This window comes from Equus asinus, chromosome 20 (assembly GCF_041296235.1).
Source record: "Equus asinus isolate D_3611 breed Donkey chromosome 20, EquAss-T2T_v2, whole genome shotgun sequence".
NCBI classification, from domain to species: domain Eukaryota; kingdom Metazoa; phylum Chordata; class Mammalia; order Perissodactyla; family Equidae; genus Equus; species Equus asinus.
Genome location: NC_091809.1, coordinates 37314754 through 37333275, shown reverse-complemented (window position 1 = coordinate 37333275; position 18522 = coordinate 37314754). Strand labels below are relative to the sequence as shown.

General features: G+C 49.2%; 1 long non-coding RNA gene across 1 annotated transcript in view; it reads right to left on the bottom strand.

The window, feature by feature from the left end:
* Positions 1-7077: 7077 nt before the first annotated feature.
* LOC123278942 (uncharacterized) overlaps positions 7078-18522 on the bottom strand; it is a 57468-nt gene continuing 46023 nt past the window's right edge. Inside the window, exons 2-6 of the long non-coding RNA XR_011495623.1 lie at positions 14711-14860; positions 13061-13259; positions 10414-10455; positions 8265-8501; positions 7078-8137 (exon numbers count right to left, since the gene is read on the bottom strand). This is a non-coding gene — a long non-coding RNA (uncharacterized lncRNA). The remainder of the gene's footprint in view (positions 8138-8264; positions 8502-10413; positions 10456-13060; positions 13260-14710; positions 14861-18522) is intronic.

Below are 18522 nucleotides of genomic sequence, written 5' to 3'. Positions count from 1 at the left end.
AGCCTCTGCTGGGTGGAGCTAACAACAACTTATCTCACAGGGCCGTTAGGAGGAGCAAATGTCATCATGCACGTGGGAGTGCTTGGCACATCGTAAAGCTCTGTGTTCCAGTTGTTGATTGCTGTCGTGACTCAGGCAGAGAGGAGTGGACAGGCCAAGGGAGCAGGGAGAGGTTGCAGGCCAAGGTTCATGTGAGGAGACTTTCTGGTTTCTTGAACAACATTACACCCAGATTTTCCGATCTAAACAACCAGCTTCAGTTGTGATTTCCCATCTTGGAAAGTTTCTGGGAAACGATCCGTGGTAGAAATGGGTTTGGGAGTGGTCCACCTGGACACAGTGGACCTCGCTTGGTTTGGGGCATTCCCCTTGGGAATGCTAGGACCAAGTTGTAGCCTGGGAGGATCAAGTGGATAGTTCTATCTGCTGACCCTTCCTCCAGACTCTCCTCAGCAACCATAATGCCAGCCCCTCCTGCATGGAGAGCACTGAGCCAGCCTAGTAGGAGTCCTTAAATGACCCTTGAGGCCTAAATGAGGTGGATGGCACCAGCTCCCTTGGGAATATAGAGATCTCTCAGACTGAGACATATTTACTTTCTCTTTGATGCTAGAAAGGGTGAAACCCACCCCACTCACATCCCCAGTTCAAAGCCTTACTTTGGTACCAGGCTGGAAGGGGTGTAGGCAGAGGTAGGGCAGAAACAGGTAAGGGGAAGCAAGAACAGCCTGACCCCTGGTGCTTTGCTCACCCAGTAAGAGCCACGCATGGGGAGGGATTGGCTTAGGGGCAGGAATCCTGCGTCCTAGATCTGGGACTAGAACAGGACCACTGGAGGATCAGGGGCCTGGCAGACCCTTGCAGGTGGCATGCCAGCTGAGCAAGCAGGGAGAAAGGAAGGCCAAGCCTGGGCCTGGGGCTTGGCCATCCCCCCAGCCGCTGGTTCCCTGGGAAGACAGCAGGAGGTCTGCGGGGCAGACACCACCTCCCCAGCTGGCTGCCTTTTCTGTATCTGGTTTCACTGTCTCCCTTGCTTTTTCCGCACTGATTCTCTTTGGCCCTGGGATGATTTTTCCAGCTCTTCATCTGCTTCTATGTGGCACCAGTGGAACAGGCAGCCTCAGTGGCAGAAGGCTGACTCTGTGTGCATTTGTGTGTGTTGGGGCCAGAGGTGCGTGGTGGGGTCACGGCATAAGGAGGAGGAGAAGGAATTAGCAGCCCTGAGCCTGGCAATCCTGGTGGCTTCTCCAAACATTGTCAGGAAAGTCCAAAGGCAAACGGGAGCTAGGGAAGGCTGGAGCCCCAAGGGGGCAAAGTGCCACCTACCCTGTTTCTTCATAACTCTTCAGGGTTTTTAGAGGGACAGGGGTAAGTTACAGGTCACAGAAGAGCCTTAACCTGAAAAGGAAGACCCCAGGCTCCCTTCCCTATTGAGTAGGGCTGGATGGGATCCTAGCCCAAGCATCCAAGGGGTATGGGCAGAACACTGAGGCATAAACCCTGCCAATGAAAGACTTTAGAGGACAGTGTCCTGTGGCCCTGAAGTAGGAACAGAGCACAGGCAGCCCCTCCTCTCTGTTTGCCAAGGAGCTCTCTCCAAGGGGATTAACAGGGGCTTCCTGCCACCCTCCTGGCTGGTGCAGGAGCCAGAACACCACCCCTGGCTGCCAGCCAGCCTGTGTCTGGGGAGCTAGTGCTCTCTCAGAGACTTGCAGACACACTGCTGGGGTCTTAGGGCAGGGGACGGGAGGTGGAGGCTTCTGGGGAGTCCCTGGGGCCACCCAGCTGAAATTCAGCCGGCTCCAGCTTCTGGGGAAATGTGCCTTCCGGGCCTGTGGCTGAGGGCGGAGGGAGTCAGGAGGATCTCCTGTTGGTTCCTTCTCTCTCTCACTCTCTCTCTCCATCTTTGTCCTGAGGACAGGGGGTATATAACCAGCATATAACCTGGAAGACAGAGGACGGGGGCCTAGGACTTCATCTTACACAAATGGATTGCCTGTGGGAAAGGCCAACGCTAAGGTAAGGGGTGAGGATGCTCTTGGGCAGGGATAGGAGAGTGAGGTTAGAGGAGCAGGATCTGTAGGCTTCCAGGTCCAATGGGATGGGAAGAAGCTGGTATAGAGCTGCAGGTCTTCTCGCAAGAAGCAACTGATTAGCTATAAGGAAACTCTGAAGTTACCCTCATTCTACAGATGAGGAACGTGAGCCCAGTGAGGTCAAGTGACTTACCAAAGGCCATAGAGTTACTGGTCAGTGGAGCCCAGATTAGCATCCTGTTGTTCTCTCATGATACCACTGTCCCTCCTTTTCCTCCTCTACCTTCTCTCAGGGCCCTGCAGCCAGGAGACCCCCAGCAGGAAGGGAGGATGGACCCTGGTGGGGAATAAGCAATTCTACCCCGCTTGGCAGTGGGGTCAGGAATAGAGCTGCTGGTAGAGAAGGCAGAGCAGAGCCTGAGTCCCCGAAGGGGGCCCTCTGGACCCAGCAGCATCCGTGGAATGGGACCATTCAAAGTGGCCCCAAGAACCCACTCTAAGCCCATGTAGACTGCACTTGTCTCTCTCCTTGTCCTTCCCTGCACTCTGCTAAGTAAACAAACACGGCACTCAGGCAGCTCTCTGCTGGCAAACACCCCCGACCTAGCAACTGCTCCTAGAATAAATAAACACTCACACACTGCACGCTTCCACACACAGTCACTCATATACACTCACTCGTGCTCCCTGCCATCCATGGAGGCCCCGCCGGGCCCCAGCCGCAAACATCCAGGCTACACTCAACATGGTATCTGAGACTGCCACCTTCTGTCAGGGTGTCGGGACAATCCGGGATCTCAGATGCGTGGAGACCCAGACTCTAGGTCCATGAGCCTGAGCAGGAGGGAAGGTGTCTTCCTAAAACCGCTGAGGTCAGCCCCGAGGGACCACTGGAACATGAGAAACAAGGGGACCTTCAGGAGGATCTAGTAACTGTTAACAAACGGAAGCCCTGGAGAGAAGGAGACTTGCCTGAGACCTTAAGAACGGGCCTGATAGAGGCAGGATCAGAACTCTTTCACTTCCTCACAAAGGCCCCTTGCCCTGCCAGCTCTGTGGATTATTTTCACTAGTGGTGGCCTTCCGTGGGCAGGATAGTTTAAAGGGGACAAGCACCCTCCAGATGGCAGAATCTCAAGAGATGACAATTAGATAGTAAAGTCACCTGCCTACTTCTGGAATGATGTTCTCAGCAAGTCCTGGGCAAATGGAGGAAGCGCCTGCTCACCACGTTGTCATGATGGCCTTTGCCTCCACTTCGGAGCTTCCCAGGAGCTGCCTTCCCTTTGCCTTGGGAACGGTGGCTTCCTGTGACATCCAGCTCACAGCTGAGTGCCAGGTACCTCCTCGACAGTAAGTCAGATGGGAATGTCAGTCATCTAGGGCCAGCATCCCAACAGAGGGACTGGAGGTTAACACCAGGAAGTTGTGTTTAAGACACAAAAGCTCACGACACCCTGGTGGGGAGGTGGTGACGTTTAATCCTGCGCTGGAGCCCAGAGCACAGCGGGAGACCACTGGAGCGGTGCACAGCCTGCAACAAGGCCCGGCGGCGGGCAGAGGGGCCCAGCAGGAGCACGTAAGCGTTAGCAGCCGGCAGACCTGATTTCAGCTCCTGGCTTTTCTGTTATTAGCTGTGGGACAGTGGGCAATTTACCTAACTTCTCCTGTCTCTAAAATGGGGATAATTCTCATCTTTTGTGGTTGCTGGAAAGATTACTCAAATGTTGTATATTAAGTCTCTGGGATTAGTGCTGTTGCCTTCAACAGTGATGGACGAATAGGACGCGATTTTAAATCTGAGCCTTATTCCCCTTTGTTGTATTAAAAAAACTATTTTAACCCAGTTGAAACGAGATGATATGTGTGAAAGTGCTTTATAATAAAAATGACTTACAAAATTGAAGCTTTATCATTTAAAATAGTTTCACTGCTCAGATCAATCTGGCCTTATTTCTGAAGTGCAACCCTTACTCATCAAGGACTGCATATTGTTAATATAATAATTAGAGCCAGGTACAAATTATCATTAACATCACAATAAAAGCTGGTCACAAAGTATCAGTCCTGTTAGTCAAGAACACGTCACTGTACTTGCATTGTAACTTTGCCATACTGAGAAACAAACAGTGACTGAGAAGGAAGCATAGCTAGTGGGCTGGTGGCTCCAGAGTTCAGCTGTGAGCTCTCCAACTGCAGGTGTGGGGATGAAGACCTGTAGATGCAGCCCCACCCGTCCCCACAGTCTCAGCATGCCCCTGACTGGCAGTCACAGGCCTTTCTAAGTGGTCCCTCACCTCTCCGCTTCTCCTGCTGTCTGGTCCCTGAGCTGCTGCCAGTGGGAGCAGGGAGCAAGGTCTCAGCTCAGGCAGAGTGACTGACAGCAAGGCAAGGACGGTGCCGGCTGGGGCCCGGCATGCTAAGAGTGCTGGTCTACATGGGAAGCAATCAAATCAGAGCTGGGGACGTGGACTGGGGTGCACACCAAGACAGACCTACTGGCCAGACAAGCCTGAGAAACCAAGCATTGTTGAGTGTTACTGGCTATAGGTCTGCATGGTCAGGAGGCAGAGCTCTCAGCCAGAAGCCAGGAGACCAGGTGCCAGATCTGGAAGAGTCTGGGCAGCACGGTAGAACTGTAGCAGTGGCAAAGGATTTTGATATGGGAGCAAAGACTGGCTGAACTGGGAATGCCGAAATCTTGTTCACCGAGTGCAAGCCTCAAGGCCCAAGTTAATAGGTAGAGGCCCGTGCAAGCACTGGATGGACCGGTGTCAGACAGACAGTGCGTAAGGCAGCTCCCAAGAATCCCTACACTGAACTTTCATCAGCATGAATGGAATAGCAGCTCACACTCGTGCTTAATTAAGAGTATGGTTCACATCTCTTCTGAGCCACTTACCAGCTTGGGAGAGCTACCTAACCTCTCTATGTCTCAGTTTTCTCATCTTTAAAATAGGGATAATGACACCTACCTAACAGTAATTGTAATTGTGTGAACTAACTGACACAATGTATGTTAAAGTGCTTAGCACGTTGCCTGGCCTTACCGAAAGTGTTCAATAAAAGCTAGGCGTTAGTGCTAATTAAACATGTATTGAGTGCCTGCTCTATGCCAGGCCCTGTACTTTGTATAGAAGATCCAGAGATGAAAAGATATGAACACTGCTCTCAAGAAGTTTAGACTTAAAGAGAAAATCTACTGTGTTGTGGGAGTTAGAACAATGAATTTCAGTGTTGCTGTAGCATGGAGAGGGGGAACGGGAAGCAGAAATGAGGCTGCACTGACAGATAGGAACCAGATCATACAGGATTTTTTATGCTACACTGAAGAATTTAGATTTTATCCTGAGAGTGATGAGAAGCTACTGAAGAATTTTAAGTAAAGGAATGATGCACAAGATTTGTTTTATAGAAATATCACTCTTGCTTCTATGTATAGTATGGATTGGGCATGGTCAAGAGTGGCTGAAAGGAAACCATTAGGAGACCATAGCAATAGCCATCAAGAAGTGAGAGCCTGGACCAAGGCAGTAGGAATGGAGCCAGAGCAGAGAGGATGGAGGCTTAACCGGTCAAGTTGGCAGGACTTGGTGACTGATTGAATGCCAGGGATAAGGCAGAGGCCCTAGGGAAACGTTGACACCCTTCCCCAAGATGGGGGTGTTCAGAAAGGTGAGCAGATTCAAGGGTAGACAGAGTCCTGCTAATGAGTCCTGTTTTATCTCATAGAACTTAAGATGGAGTTCAGAAGAGAGACCTTGGCTAGAAGTGCAGATTCAGGTCAGGAGCTTGAGGGAGTAGCTTATCAGGAGTGGGGAGTGTGTAGAGTGAGAAGAGAAGAAGGCACGGACAGCCATGGAGAGATACAGGAAATCCCAACCAACATTTATGGATGTAGTGGGACAGGGGGTGAGGGGACACAACAGAGACTAAACAGATCTCCTAAGTAGTAGAAAGAGATTCAGAAGAGAACACAAACCAAAGGAGCAAAGGAAGTTGAGATTGAGAGGAAGGTCAATGGCATCAAATATGGCTGACAAGTCAAGCAACGAAGACTGAAAAGCACCTACTGCTGGTGACTTCAAAGAGTCTTTCATTGTTGACAGTGGATGCCGACCACAATGAGTTGAGGAGTAAATGTGAGATGAAGGGAGTAATGACCATCTACTTTCTTGAGAAGCTTGACCAAAAGGGAAGATGTATGGGGTAACAGCTGGAGAGGGGCTTCGGGTGAAAGGAAGGTTTAATTTTTGTGTTTTAATATGGGAAAGACTTGAATAAGTATATACGCTAAGGAGAGGTGGAGTTTGAAGATTCAGCAAAAAAGAGGGGATCATGGAACAAGGTCCCAGAGGACACAGGAAGAAATTGGACGCCATTGCATGTTCCCACTGCCTGAAACACTCTTTCTCATCTTAGTTGGGTTTGCCAAGAAACAGACCGTGTGATTTTCACGTAGGAGAATTACTGGGGGGTGGTCTTGGGAAGAACACCTACTGAGTGAGGGAGCAAAGGAAGCGGAAATGGCGGAGAGGGGAGTTGAAGAATGATGCAACTGGGACCACAGGGAGCTCTGAAGCTGGGCTGGCCCTTCAGAAATGGCCCTAATTGAGCAGGAGGGTGCTGAGGCAGATAGGTTTGTAGAGCGTGACAGGAAGGGGAGAAAATTCTTTCTTGATGGACTCACTTTTCTCTGCAAAAGAGAAAATCATTGAGAAAAGGATTTGGGGTCTTGAGAAGCATGGTGAAGGTCTGGAATGTCCTTGGAGACTCACCTGATGGGATCTCTGTGTACTCTTGGGGGTGCAACAGAGTCCAGATGCCATAAATCTGTAGTGACACCATCTTCCGCACTGGGTGATTTTCCTCAGTAGGGCACAGCATCGCAGAAGTACAAACAGAAGGGGAGCTGGGAGATGACTAATAAAGGTATGTTTCTGGGTTCTGGCATGCTCCCTGCCCTGCTGGGCTTCCTGTCCCAGGAGGCCTTGGGGAGGAGCCTACAGGTCATGCCTCTACTTGAAGAGTCCTTCCATCTCTCAGGATGGCTTTTTATTTTGTCTTGGCCAACTCAAGATTCCAAAAGTTGAAAAAAAGCAGAGTACATATCAAACCATTCCCAGAATGGAACTTTAGGATAATTTAGGGATGAGTGAGTCAGATACACGTGGATTACATTTTCCTCCAACTGTATACTTGGTTAGAAAATCCTAGGCTAGGACTTGGGGGTGATGGGTCCTGTTTGGCACACCCAAGTCATTATAAAGGGGTAAAATGTGTGTTGACGTCCCGGTCTCTGATCATTCGACAAGGTCTAGACACCTCTGCTCAAGACTGCGTATTCCGATGACTGCAGACCCCTGGAACAAACTCCTAGGAGGTGAGATCTCGCACCTTGGTAATAACCCAAGCCAAACCTCTCCTGGGCCAGCCTGGGGTAAAACTGTCCCTGTACAGTTGGCTTTGGCTACCCTCACCCATTCTTTCTAAGTGGGGGTAGTCTTGAGGCCACGAGGCAATTGCCAAAATGGACCCAAGGACAGTAAACTCAAGGTTAGTTCAGATCACTTTGGTGCTAACTGGACCCCTGGGTTAGGTAAGGTAGTTTTCTGGAATAAATGAGTTTGAGGTGAATGTGGAGAAGAGGAGACCAACATCTCGTTGAGATCAAAATAGTCAAGAGACCCAAGGCCTCACTCTGGCCCTGTGATCTTAAGGAGGTCACTAAGGTCACGATCCCCTTGGGGGTTTGATGCCCTCTGCTAAAAAAATAAAGGTCTGGATTAGATGATGACTAAGGGACTTTTGAGGTCTTACTTATTTAGTTCTATGTTCTTTATGCCTCAATTTAAACTCATCCTTTTCTGCTTCTTCCATATTCATCTTTCTTCTTCCCAAAGGGCATGAAGGTATTTGGTGGGCTAAATGACGTTGGCCTTGTCTTCCTGTTTCCCGCTCAAACTTCAGTCAGTTCTCTAAGCCGTCGTCCATTCAAGCATTCAGCAAAAACTCTTTGATACCAATTTCCCTCCACCACTCTAGCTTGATGGGCAATTAGACACGTGGCAACCTCTGGGGGGAGAAAACAAGAAGTCCACCTGGGGCCCCAGGTGAGGGTTAGGTTAGGTTAGGTTAGGGCTGGTCCACTAGGACCCCAAGTTTCCTCTTACCCAACTATGTAAGGGAGACATCTCTTTTTCCAGTCCTCACTTCCCCTGCTCTTACCTCGGATAAAAGGAAGGAGTGACCCACTTCTTGACCCTACACTGAAGATGGACAGGGGAAGGAGACAGGCAAGGGCAATGAGGCTCTGTGTCAGGTGGCAGTAGCTGGCAGCTCTCCACTCCTTGTTCTCAAGGCCACGTTCTCTCAGAGGAATGATGGTAGGAGGGAAGCCAGCAAGAGATCCTTGAAATGGAATGCTGGAGCTTTTGGGATGGCCAGGGCGCCACAACAGCTGTCCTGCAGATGGGGAAGAGCATTTCAACCTTGAGTTTATATTTCTAGAAAAACTCCCCACTCCCCCTCTCCTTCTCCACTCACTCCCTTGCTATATTATGGGGCTTTTGTGAGGTTTAGAAAAATAAACAGAATCTAACCATAACTGTCTGAAAGTGCTAAATTACCAAGAAAGACACAACAGATTAGCAGTGCAAATTAAGCCTGGGTGGGAGATGGCCAGCACACTAGGGAGCAGAGAATCAGCCACAAGAGTAAAGTGGTGGCTTCTCTGCTCTGTTCCTCCTCTGGGATGAGCCACCTCTGCACGCTGCAGCTTTTCTGGCGCCTCTGAAGGCTGAGACAAATTGTCTACAGAGATGAGGGTTAGGAATGGGGGCCATACCCACTTTAAAATCACTCACTCCCCCAGACTTGAAAAGATCTGGCTAATGCCATCTAATCCATTTTCAGCTTTCAGATAGGATGGCCCAACTCATCCAGGTTGGAGGTGAAACTTTCTGCTGTTTTACAAGACAAGCTTTTTTATCTCCCCGCCCCAGGAACCTGTTTTGGGAGGAGGGGTTAAAGATTCAAAACTCACAGTATGTCAGAGGTGAAAGGGACCTTGGATTGTCGGTCCAGTCCTTCACTTTACAAATGAATAAACTGAGGCCCACAGAGGAAGCAACTTGCCCAAGATCCCTCAGCTGGTGAGTAACAGAGCTGAGACTAGAACCCAGGTTTCTTTAACCCCAGCAAAGATGCACTTTCTGTCACAGCTACCTCCAAGCCATCTGCCTAATCACCCAATTCCTTTTCCCTTAAAGAGCCTGTCCCTTCATTAGTTTTCCCTGGGTTCTGCTCAATGAGTTTGTGTACTTTTGGCCAGGCTGCAAATGTAGCATCTATGGTTTTGAACCTCATAACTAAATCTTAAAGTTTTCCTTGTTCAAGTCAGTAGCCTACATCTATTGAGCCCCTACTATTTGCCAGGTGCAGTATTAAGCACCAGGAACACAAAGATGAACAAGGCATAGTGCCCATCCTTGAAGATTTACACGCAGCCAGCAAGGGAGCTTCTGGAGTTCTTTCTGCAGGTACCCTGAACCCCCCCTGCCAACTGTCCCTGTTTCCCCCCCGAATCTTCAGGATATGTGCAGGGCGGGTTAGGAAGTGAAGGTTACCAGGTTAAGTTGCCATCTGTGAGATGCTGTACTGGGGTCTGGAGGCAAGACTTCTCACCTCCCCACACTCCAGGACACATGTGGAAGAGAGGTTTCTAGTTTACTAACAGACATTAGGGCCAGGTAACCTGGATTTAAATGAGAGGTCTACAACTTACCAGCTACAAGACCATAAGCAAATTATCTAATCTTTCTGAGCCTCAGTTTCTTCTGAACTGAGGATCCTGAAACCCACCTTATAAGACTATTGCACTAATTGAATAAAATAACTAAATTCCCTAACTTGGTGCCTGGCGTACAGGGAGCCTCAATAAACGCCACTTGCCTTCCTTTCTCTCGAGTTCTGGTCCTCTGAATGTCACCCCTGAAGGGTTTCAATGCTTGTTTGTTGAGAAACTGTTTCACTTTGGATTCCCTTCCAGGAATGAGAAGGAGGTTGAATTCCCCCCTTCTCCCTTCTAAGTGTGACTTCCCACCTCAACTCGACCTAACTTGGACCCTCAGATCTTGGCTCAACACGACACTCCTTCTGCTGGCCATGCTTCCTCGCTTTGAGTCCACCATTGCAGAAGAGTGGGCTGCCCTGATCGCAGCCGCCACTCCTTCAGTCTGAAGAAGGAAAACGAAAGGAAGGCATGGGGGAGATGTATTCCCAAAAAGAAAAAACTCTCTCCTCCTTGATGTGTCATGAAAGATGCACAGGATTTAATGTCAGAAGACACATACCAGACACGCAACTCTTCACTTACGGTCTGTGTGATCCCAGCCCCACTGAGCCTCAGTTTCCTTCCCTGTAAAAATGAAATACAAAAGCTGTTTCATTTAGTTGTTGTGAAGATTAATTTGAAAAAACATATGAACGATCATAACAAAGAGGCAAATACTACACTGAGGCTACTACTGATCTTTTCTCTTCCTGTTCCCCTCACACCTCTCAAGTGCGGGCAGGCCCAGGCCAAACCTGGGGAAAGGCAGTTTTATCCTTGCTAAGCCATGGAGTGCTCTCTCCCCCTTGCCAATCAGAAAGAGCAGCGTCCTCCTCTCTCCACCTGAGCTGGGGGAGGCAGGAGGTAAAGGGCTGATCCAAGAACGGGACGCCCAGAGCTGTCTCCTTCTCCAGTCTGTCTACGGGGGAGTGCTCTTGGCAAGGAGCAAGGCTCCAAATGCCGAAGGTGAAATCCATCACCAGGGCCCTGGGCTGAGATAAGATAGAGGAACGTAAATCAAGGCTCCCTGAGATAAGAAGGCAGCCTGGGGCCTAAAAAATGCAACTCTTCTGCCAGCTGCCCACTTCTGCAAAGCTGCAGAGCAGAGGCTGTGCTAGGCGGGAAGGAGCCCAGACCCCGGGCACCTCCCTGGAAAAAGAGGATTCAACCCCAGGCTTCTCTTCTTTCTCGTTCTACCACAAGTCCCAGCCTGAGTGGAAGAACAGGCGTTTTCACTGAGTCCCTCTCAGTCATCAGTCTCTCTCAGGCATAAGAGATTAAGGGCAAAGGTTTTGGGGTCAGGCAGCCTGGGTTCAAATCAGGGCTCTTATACTTACTGTGTGATTTTGAACGGTCTACCTAGCCTCCGGGAGCCTCAGTTTCCAACAGGGATAATACTAACGCTCCTTTACAGGACTGTTTTGAAGACTAACCATGATCATTTTTGTAGAGCGTTTAGTAAAGTGTCTGGCTCATAGAAAGTGCTTAATCAATAGTGGCTATGGTTATATATGAGATTGGTAGAGACTGAGGAAACCAACACGTCACTAACCTCCTGTCTATCTCATTCATATAGTCATCTCTTTATAATTCTCTGAAAGACATTCCCAAAAAAAACAAATCTGGCCACATCAGTCCCATTTGTTGAATGTCATCGAAAAGGAGACCTTCTCCTTGCCATCTCTTCCCAAGTCTGTTGTGAGCATCACCCTGTATAAAGAGGTTCTCCTCCCTCGCCCCTCCCCCACAAAGTGTATGTGTTTAAGTGCATGTCTGACTGGCTGAACTTGGAGCGATTACAAGGAGCAATTTTGACCACACTTAGGTCATGAAGGAAAGAAAATCGTTAACAGACACCTAGAAGCCAAAGATAAGTTTCCAGGGAAAGAAGCAACTGAGAGAGACACGGAGAGGTGAGTGAATCTTGACATAGGCAGGAGCCACCTCAGTCAGAGGGGTCATTTCTGCATCTGAAAGAGGACCTTTAAATCCTTAGATGTCCTCCCAACCTTGTTGTCATCTTTCCCTCTTTCATTGTCAATCAAGGCATAAATGTTTACTTTGTGCCTGCATTTGGAGAACTGTGGGAGAAGTTCATATCTTGGTCTCTGATCTAAAGGTGACTACAATCTGATTTGAGAGGGAACCACCAAATTTGGGATGTTTCAGGGAGTCGGGGCTTCTGGCCTCATTGCTGCAGAAGCCCATAATAGAATTGCGGCGGTTCATTGGTCGGGGGGCAAGAACTGAAGGGCTCTGAGTCCAAATCTCGGCTCAGACACTTGCTAGCTGTGTGGGAGGCAAGTTACCTAACCTCTCTGGGGAGCTTCCCAGTTGGCATAATAAAGCCTAACTTCCAGGCTTGTCATGAAGCTGTGCGGTGACTCTGTGAGGCCACTTCCTGCGAATGTACGGGTTCCGATGACTGGAATGGGTGTGTGAGAGAGATGGGGGCGGCAGGAAGGGAGACTAACTGGGAGTGGGAGGGGGCTGTTATGGCAAGACATGTGGGCAGTGATGAGGGTGGGCATTGGGGAGTGTTGGGATCATCTTCCTCTTCATTGCTTTCCTCCTGCTGCCCACCTGTGCTGGGGGCCACATAGGAAGAGTCCCATAGACTTAAACCCTCTCTTGGCCTAAAACCGACAGTAAGAGGCAAACAGCTGAGAAGATCGGGGAGTGACAGAACATGAGTGGATATACAAATAGACAAGATTAACTATTCTCATTGTATACACAAGAGGCTTTGCTAACACTCAGCCAATTAGAAAACTAATCTAAACAGCCACTGGCTTCCACATCTCTTTAGAGCTCTTTGAAACAGCTGTTCAGTCTGCACTTGCTGCCATTCCTTGCAAGGGCCCTGAGACTGCTTCTTGGGTCTGGTTCCCCACTTGAGCCTCAAGGGCTCCTCAAGAGCAAAGGAGTGTGTCTCTTCTGTTCCCTGGACTCCCTCTAGGGTCCTGCCGCTGTTATGTACAGTGCTCCTTCCATGTCACCACCTCTGGCCTGCCTTCCCCAGCACCCCCAAACAGAGGGGCCGTTAGAGCACTTTCCATGTTCTATTGCAATTTCTCTGGGAGGCATATAACCAAGGGGGTAAGAGCAAAGCCTTTGAAGTCTGAAAAATTAGAGTTCAAAAACTCCTAGATCTCTCACTACTATGATCTCTCTGAGACTATTCTCTCACCTCAAAAGAAGATAACGGTGGGCTGGCCCAGTGGCCGAGTGTTAAGTTCGCGCGCTCCGCTGCAGGCGGCCCAGTGTTTCGTTGGTTCGCATCCAGGGCACGGACATGGCACCGCTCATCAAACCACGCTGAGGCGGCATCCCACATGCCACAACTAGGAGGACCCACAACGAAGAATATACAACTATGTACCCGGGGGCTTTGGGGAGAAAAAGGAAAAAAAATAATAAAAAAATCTTTAAAAAAAAAAAAGAAGATAACGGTTGTACCCTATCTAACAGAGATTAAAAGCAAGTGTATATAAAAGACTCTAGCACAGTTTCTGGCACACTGTAAGCATTCAGTACATTGCATTTGCCATTATTATTATTATAACTGTCATCATTGTTGACTCTGAGTTACCTGAGGGCAGGAAGCAATGTGACTTCTGTGTCAGGCAGACTCTAAGATGGTCCCTGACCATCCTGCATCCTGGTCTTCACAGGCCCGTGTAATCCCCTCCCCTGGAGTGTGGGTGGGATCTGTGACTGCTTCTAACCAATAGAATACGGCAAAGGCGATGAGATGTCATTCTATCAGTAGGTCACATCAAATTGTGACTTCTGACTCACTAGCAGACTCTCCTGTTGCCTCTCTGCTTGCATGCTTTGATGAAGCAAGCTGACACAGAGGAGAGGCCCATGTGGCAAGGAATTGAGGGCAGCCTCTGGCTAACAGCCATCTGGGAACTGAGGCATTCAGCCCAACAGCCTTTGAGGGACTGAATTTTGCCAACTACCGTGTGAGCTTGGAATTAAATCCTTCCCCAACTAAGACTTCAGATGAGACCACAGCCCTGGCCACAGCCTTGATTACAGCTTGGTGAGAGTCCCTGAAGCAGAGGGCCTGGCTAATCTGTGCCCAGACTCCTGGCCCACAGAAACTGTGAGATAATAAACATGTGTTGTTTTAAGCTAGTAAGTTTGACAGTAATTTGTTACACAGAAATAGATAAGTAATACAACTTCTTTGTATTCCTAGCACAGCACTTGGCATAGAGTGGAAGTCAAGTGTGGGTTGAATGAATGATTGAATGAATGATAGTAGTAGGTAAACTCATCAGGATCTGAGAACAGCCTGGCTGGGCTAGCCCCCCCGCAAAAGGAGATGCTTTCCCAGCCCCCTATATCTTTTCTCCCTCGTTTATGGCTCCTGCTCCCTTCTCTAGTCCTCAGGACCTTGCTGTGTTCCTGGTTTCTGCATTTAGTCATTCCTTCTGAATTTTTATTTTCTTCTTTAAAAAGAAAAAACAATCCAGCTCTCTCTGAAATATCTGACCCTAGCGAATTGGAATAATTTCTGATGGAAAGCAGTCTTGTCCAGAAAGCCTCTTACCCACCCTGCTTAGGAATGTGGTTGCTGAAGATATTAAAACAGACCTGCAGGCGTCTGCAGCAAGTGGGGAGCTGGTGCCAGGAATGACCTCAGCCTGCACAGCAGGGTTGTTACCTACGAAAAGCTGCTGCTCTGGGCTGCAATACAATAGGACCCTCCCTTCTCCAAACCCTTCTACTTCTTGGTACTCCATGCAGCCCCCCTAGTTTAATGCCTGAGCCACAACTTCCCACCCAAGGCTGGCACCAAAAGTCAGGAGGACAGTGATCATCAGACCTGCTAGAGAGGATGCTGTGGGTCCCTCTGTCCACGTGGCTTCAAGTGGCTTCGGCTGAAACATGTGGGCCTCATGGCTGGCAGCCCCCTTTCCTCTCCTCTCCTCTCCTCTTGACTCCACTCTTCCCCACCAGACAGCTGAGAGGGATCCTGTTCAGGTTGAGAAGTATCAGGCTTCATTCCTTCTTGCAAGAGGCGCACTCTCAGGGAAGTCCGGGACTCTTGCGGCAGAAAACGAAGACTGGGAATCCTCATCCTGAAGGCTCCTCACTGAGCGGCTGAACTTCCACTGGGCCTTGGATTGTGCCCTACCTAAGTGAGCTACCTAAGAACACGTCTAAGACGAAGTAGAAACTCTCGCCAATTATTGGATTTCCCTCTTCTACTGAGAAGCTCAGAGAACCAGGAGAATCCCTCCATTACCATTCCAGCCTCCAAACTCAATAGCCTCGCCCTTGATAATCCCAACAATTGTAGTAACAACTAATATTTGTCCATTTCTGTATGCGAAGTATTTTTACATATGTTATTTCTCACAAGAATTCTATAGTATCTTTAGCCCCACTTAACAGATGAATAAACTGTGGCTCGGAAAGATTAAGTAAAGTTTTCCTGGTTACGTAGTGAATGAGTGGTAGAATTGGAACCTTGACCAAGGTCTACTGACTCATAGCTCCCTACTCTTTCCACCACTGCTCACTCCCCCAAATCCTTAATGTTCATTTGCCTCTAGCTGTGCATCTCATCTGTACATTGATCACTTTATGTTGAAATGTACACAGTGTATTGCCCAATTCCTGCCCCTTTCACCTTAGTCTTCACCCCTGCCAGCTTCTGGGGAGCTGGGTTGAGTGGCTTCCTCCAGAGCAGCAAGAGACTGACCACTGGCCTTCAAGTCAAGAGACTCGAGCTTTAAGTTCTGGCTTGGACACTAATGAGGCAGTGACTTTGAATAGGTTGTCTCACTTTCCTAAGCACTTTAATGTGAAAGTAATAAATTGGATGATCTTTGAGGTCAGCTCTAGCTCTAAAATTATGTGATTCTGTGATTGAATTCCTGGTTGGGCTCCCTCTCGGGGAGGAACAATTTCCCAAGTCCTCGGGACAATGACTTGGCCTGTTGCACTGTTAATGCCATCTAGAGCTTGGGCTGGGAGTGGGTGGCACTTAGGCAGCTGCTCCAAAGATGATAGGAAGACCCTGTGCCCCAACTCCACCCCGACAGTTCCCTGCATTCTTGGCTCCTTTTCCCAGCCTTCCACAACATGTCATTGGAACCTCTTTTAGGTAAGAATATGAGCTCCTGAAGTCCTCTGTCCTTGATTCTCACTGGCCAGTGATTATTGCCCACACCAGACATGCTGGCTCTTCACTGATCTCACAGGATGTCTGTAAGCCCGGGCTGAAGACTATTCACAATCCCTATGCTCAGGGAGACCCAGGGACCCTGCAGCTGCTCCCAGCTGTCTGGCTGAACAATGCGGATTCTGTCAGGTCTCCCGGCCGAGCCTCCTTTTAGGAGGTATTCGGGTTGCAGTATTAACTGGAGGCATCTCAGCTGCTTCCTGATCCTTGGGTGCCGGCACAGATTCCTTTTGCACAGAGCAAAGACAATCAGCACAGCTCTGCCTGTGACCACAACCTGCAGAAGTCGGGGTGGAGCGCAAACGTTTCACCATCATCTCAGAGCGAGGAGCCAAACTTCCTAGGCTGGGAGGGACCCCAACGACCAAGTGCACCTAGGTCTCTGCTTCCAGGCACAGAGGCAGGAATACAGCTCAGTTTTCAGGGATCTTTGAGTGACTTTATGGCCTCCTAGGTTACATTTTTCAGGATTTAGTCACTCCAATGGAATCTCACAACTGTCCTCCCTACGGTCAAACGACTTGCACAAACCACTTGCACTAGTTTGAACTCTCCACTCCAGCAAGGCGTGTCCTAGCCCAGTCTCCTGAGCTCAGCCGTCCTCCGCCATTACCAAGCACCGCAAATGCTGCCACCAAAGCTCCAGGGGCCCCTCCCCGGGGCATTTCCACCTCAACCCCACGCTTCTCTTGGCTTCAGATCTCAGCTGCCAGATTCCTCTTCTCCTCAAGACTGCAGTGAGTGACACCATGAGATGCTAGCTAGTCCCTTCCTTCCCGCGTTCCTGTCTTTCCAGCTTCCTAAATGCTAAGGGCTTACTTGATCATTTTTGCCAATGTGCTTACCTTTGTAGGTTTTTCTCTCAGTTTGCCTTCATGCTCATGGCAGTGTCTCCCCCCGTACTCCGTAAACCAGGAGCTCCTCCACTGTACAGCCCAGGTCTCCTCCTTCCCTTCTGAACTCTTTTTGGTGCTTGCATTTCTTTTCTTTTCTTTTTTTTAATTTCAATCTTCATTTATGTATTTATTTTGAGGAAGATTAGCCCTGAGCTAACATCTGCTGCCAATCCTCCTCTTTTTTTTGCTGAGGAAGACTGACCTGAGCTAACATCCATGCCCATCTTCCTCTATTTTATATGTGGGATGCCTGCCACAGCATGGCTTGCCAAGTGGTGCCATGTCCGCACCCGGGATCCGAACCGGCGAACCCCAGGCTACCGAAGCGGAACGTGCACTTTCAACTGCTGCACCACCGGGCCCTGGTGCTTGCACTTCTGATTATTGACTATCAGGAAGTCCCACCTGAGAGCTAACTCTCTGATGATAGTTTGAGCCCATTTCCTGTTTCATTGGGTCCTGGAAATGTGATAAGGCTTTGGCCGACTGCCAGCAGACTGGCTGGTCCCAATGCCAATTTGGGGATATGAAGGGTATGAGTCCTATTATGTAAGTAGTGTTTCAGAATGCACCAGAGTGGAAACAATAGTCCTCATTTCACCTGGATTCACTCTAACTTTCTCCCTTGTACCAAGCATCCTGGCCTGCCAAGACCACAGTACGAGTAAGACATTCCCGGAGGAACGTTATTACTCAAGGGCAGTGAGACCCAGAGACAAGTGGAAGGAAAGTGGCTGGGCAGGGGACACACAGAGGATAGGCAAAGGTGAGTCATGAGCCAGGTGTCCAGCTCCATGCTCTGCAGCCTCCACGAATAGGCTGGTTTCTTTAAGGCCTTTCTTGAGGGCTAATGAAAAACAAGTTGGAGCCATGGTGGGGCTGGGGTGGGGGCATTTGCAGAGCAGAGTTTATAGGCACTTGCGTTTTCTTAACAGCTCCCTCCTCACACATTCCTCTGCATTTTTCCCTTTTATTAATGTGGCATCCTTCCCAGGCCACTTTATGGGACCGTGTGTGTTTTTACTTATGCCCTGATCGGGTTTGATCATGTCTCACCCTGTGAAGACCTCCAGATCTTGTTCAAGGCCGCCCCCGCACCTCCTGCCTGGGCACGGGCATTTCAGACCCTGAAGGACTCTTGGGCTCATCTCTCAATCGAATCCTGAGGGCTCCACTTTATTTTCGACAACACTAGGCACTTTTCTGTGTGAGGCTCGCACCTCATTTGGATTCCAAATAATACAACCCAGTTTGATTACACACCCAAATCCGAAATGACTTCTGGCTCTTGCCCCAAAATCAAAACTGCCCCAGAGGGTGAACAAGAAGATTTGCCACAACTGAAGATTTTCAAAGGGATGTTTGCAAGCCCTGAAGCCATTGCCAAAGAGGGACTCTAAGACTGTTTGAGCAATCGCGGCTCTGATGGAACCCAGCTTTCCAAGGGGCCTGCTTTCAAAGGCATGGCATGCATTTTTGGATAGTCAAGCTTTGGCATGTTTATTAAAAAAGACACTCATGTTACTTTCAGGAACTCTGCTCTTAGCCTTT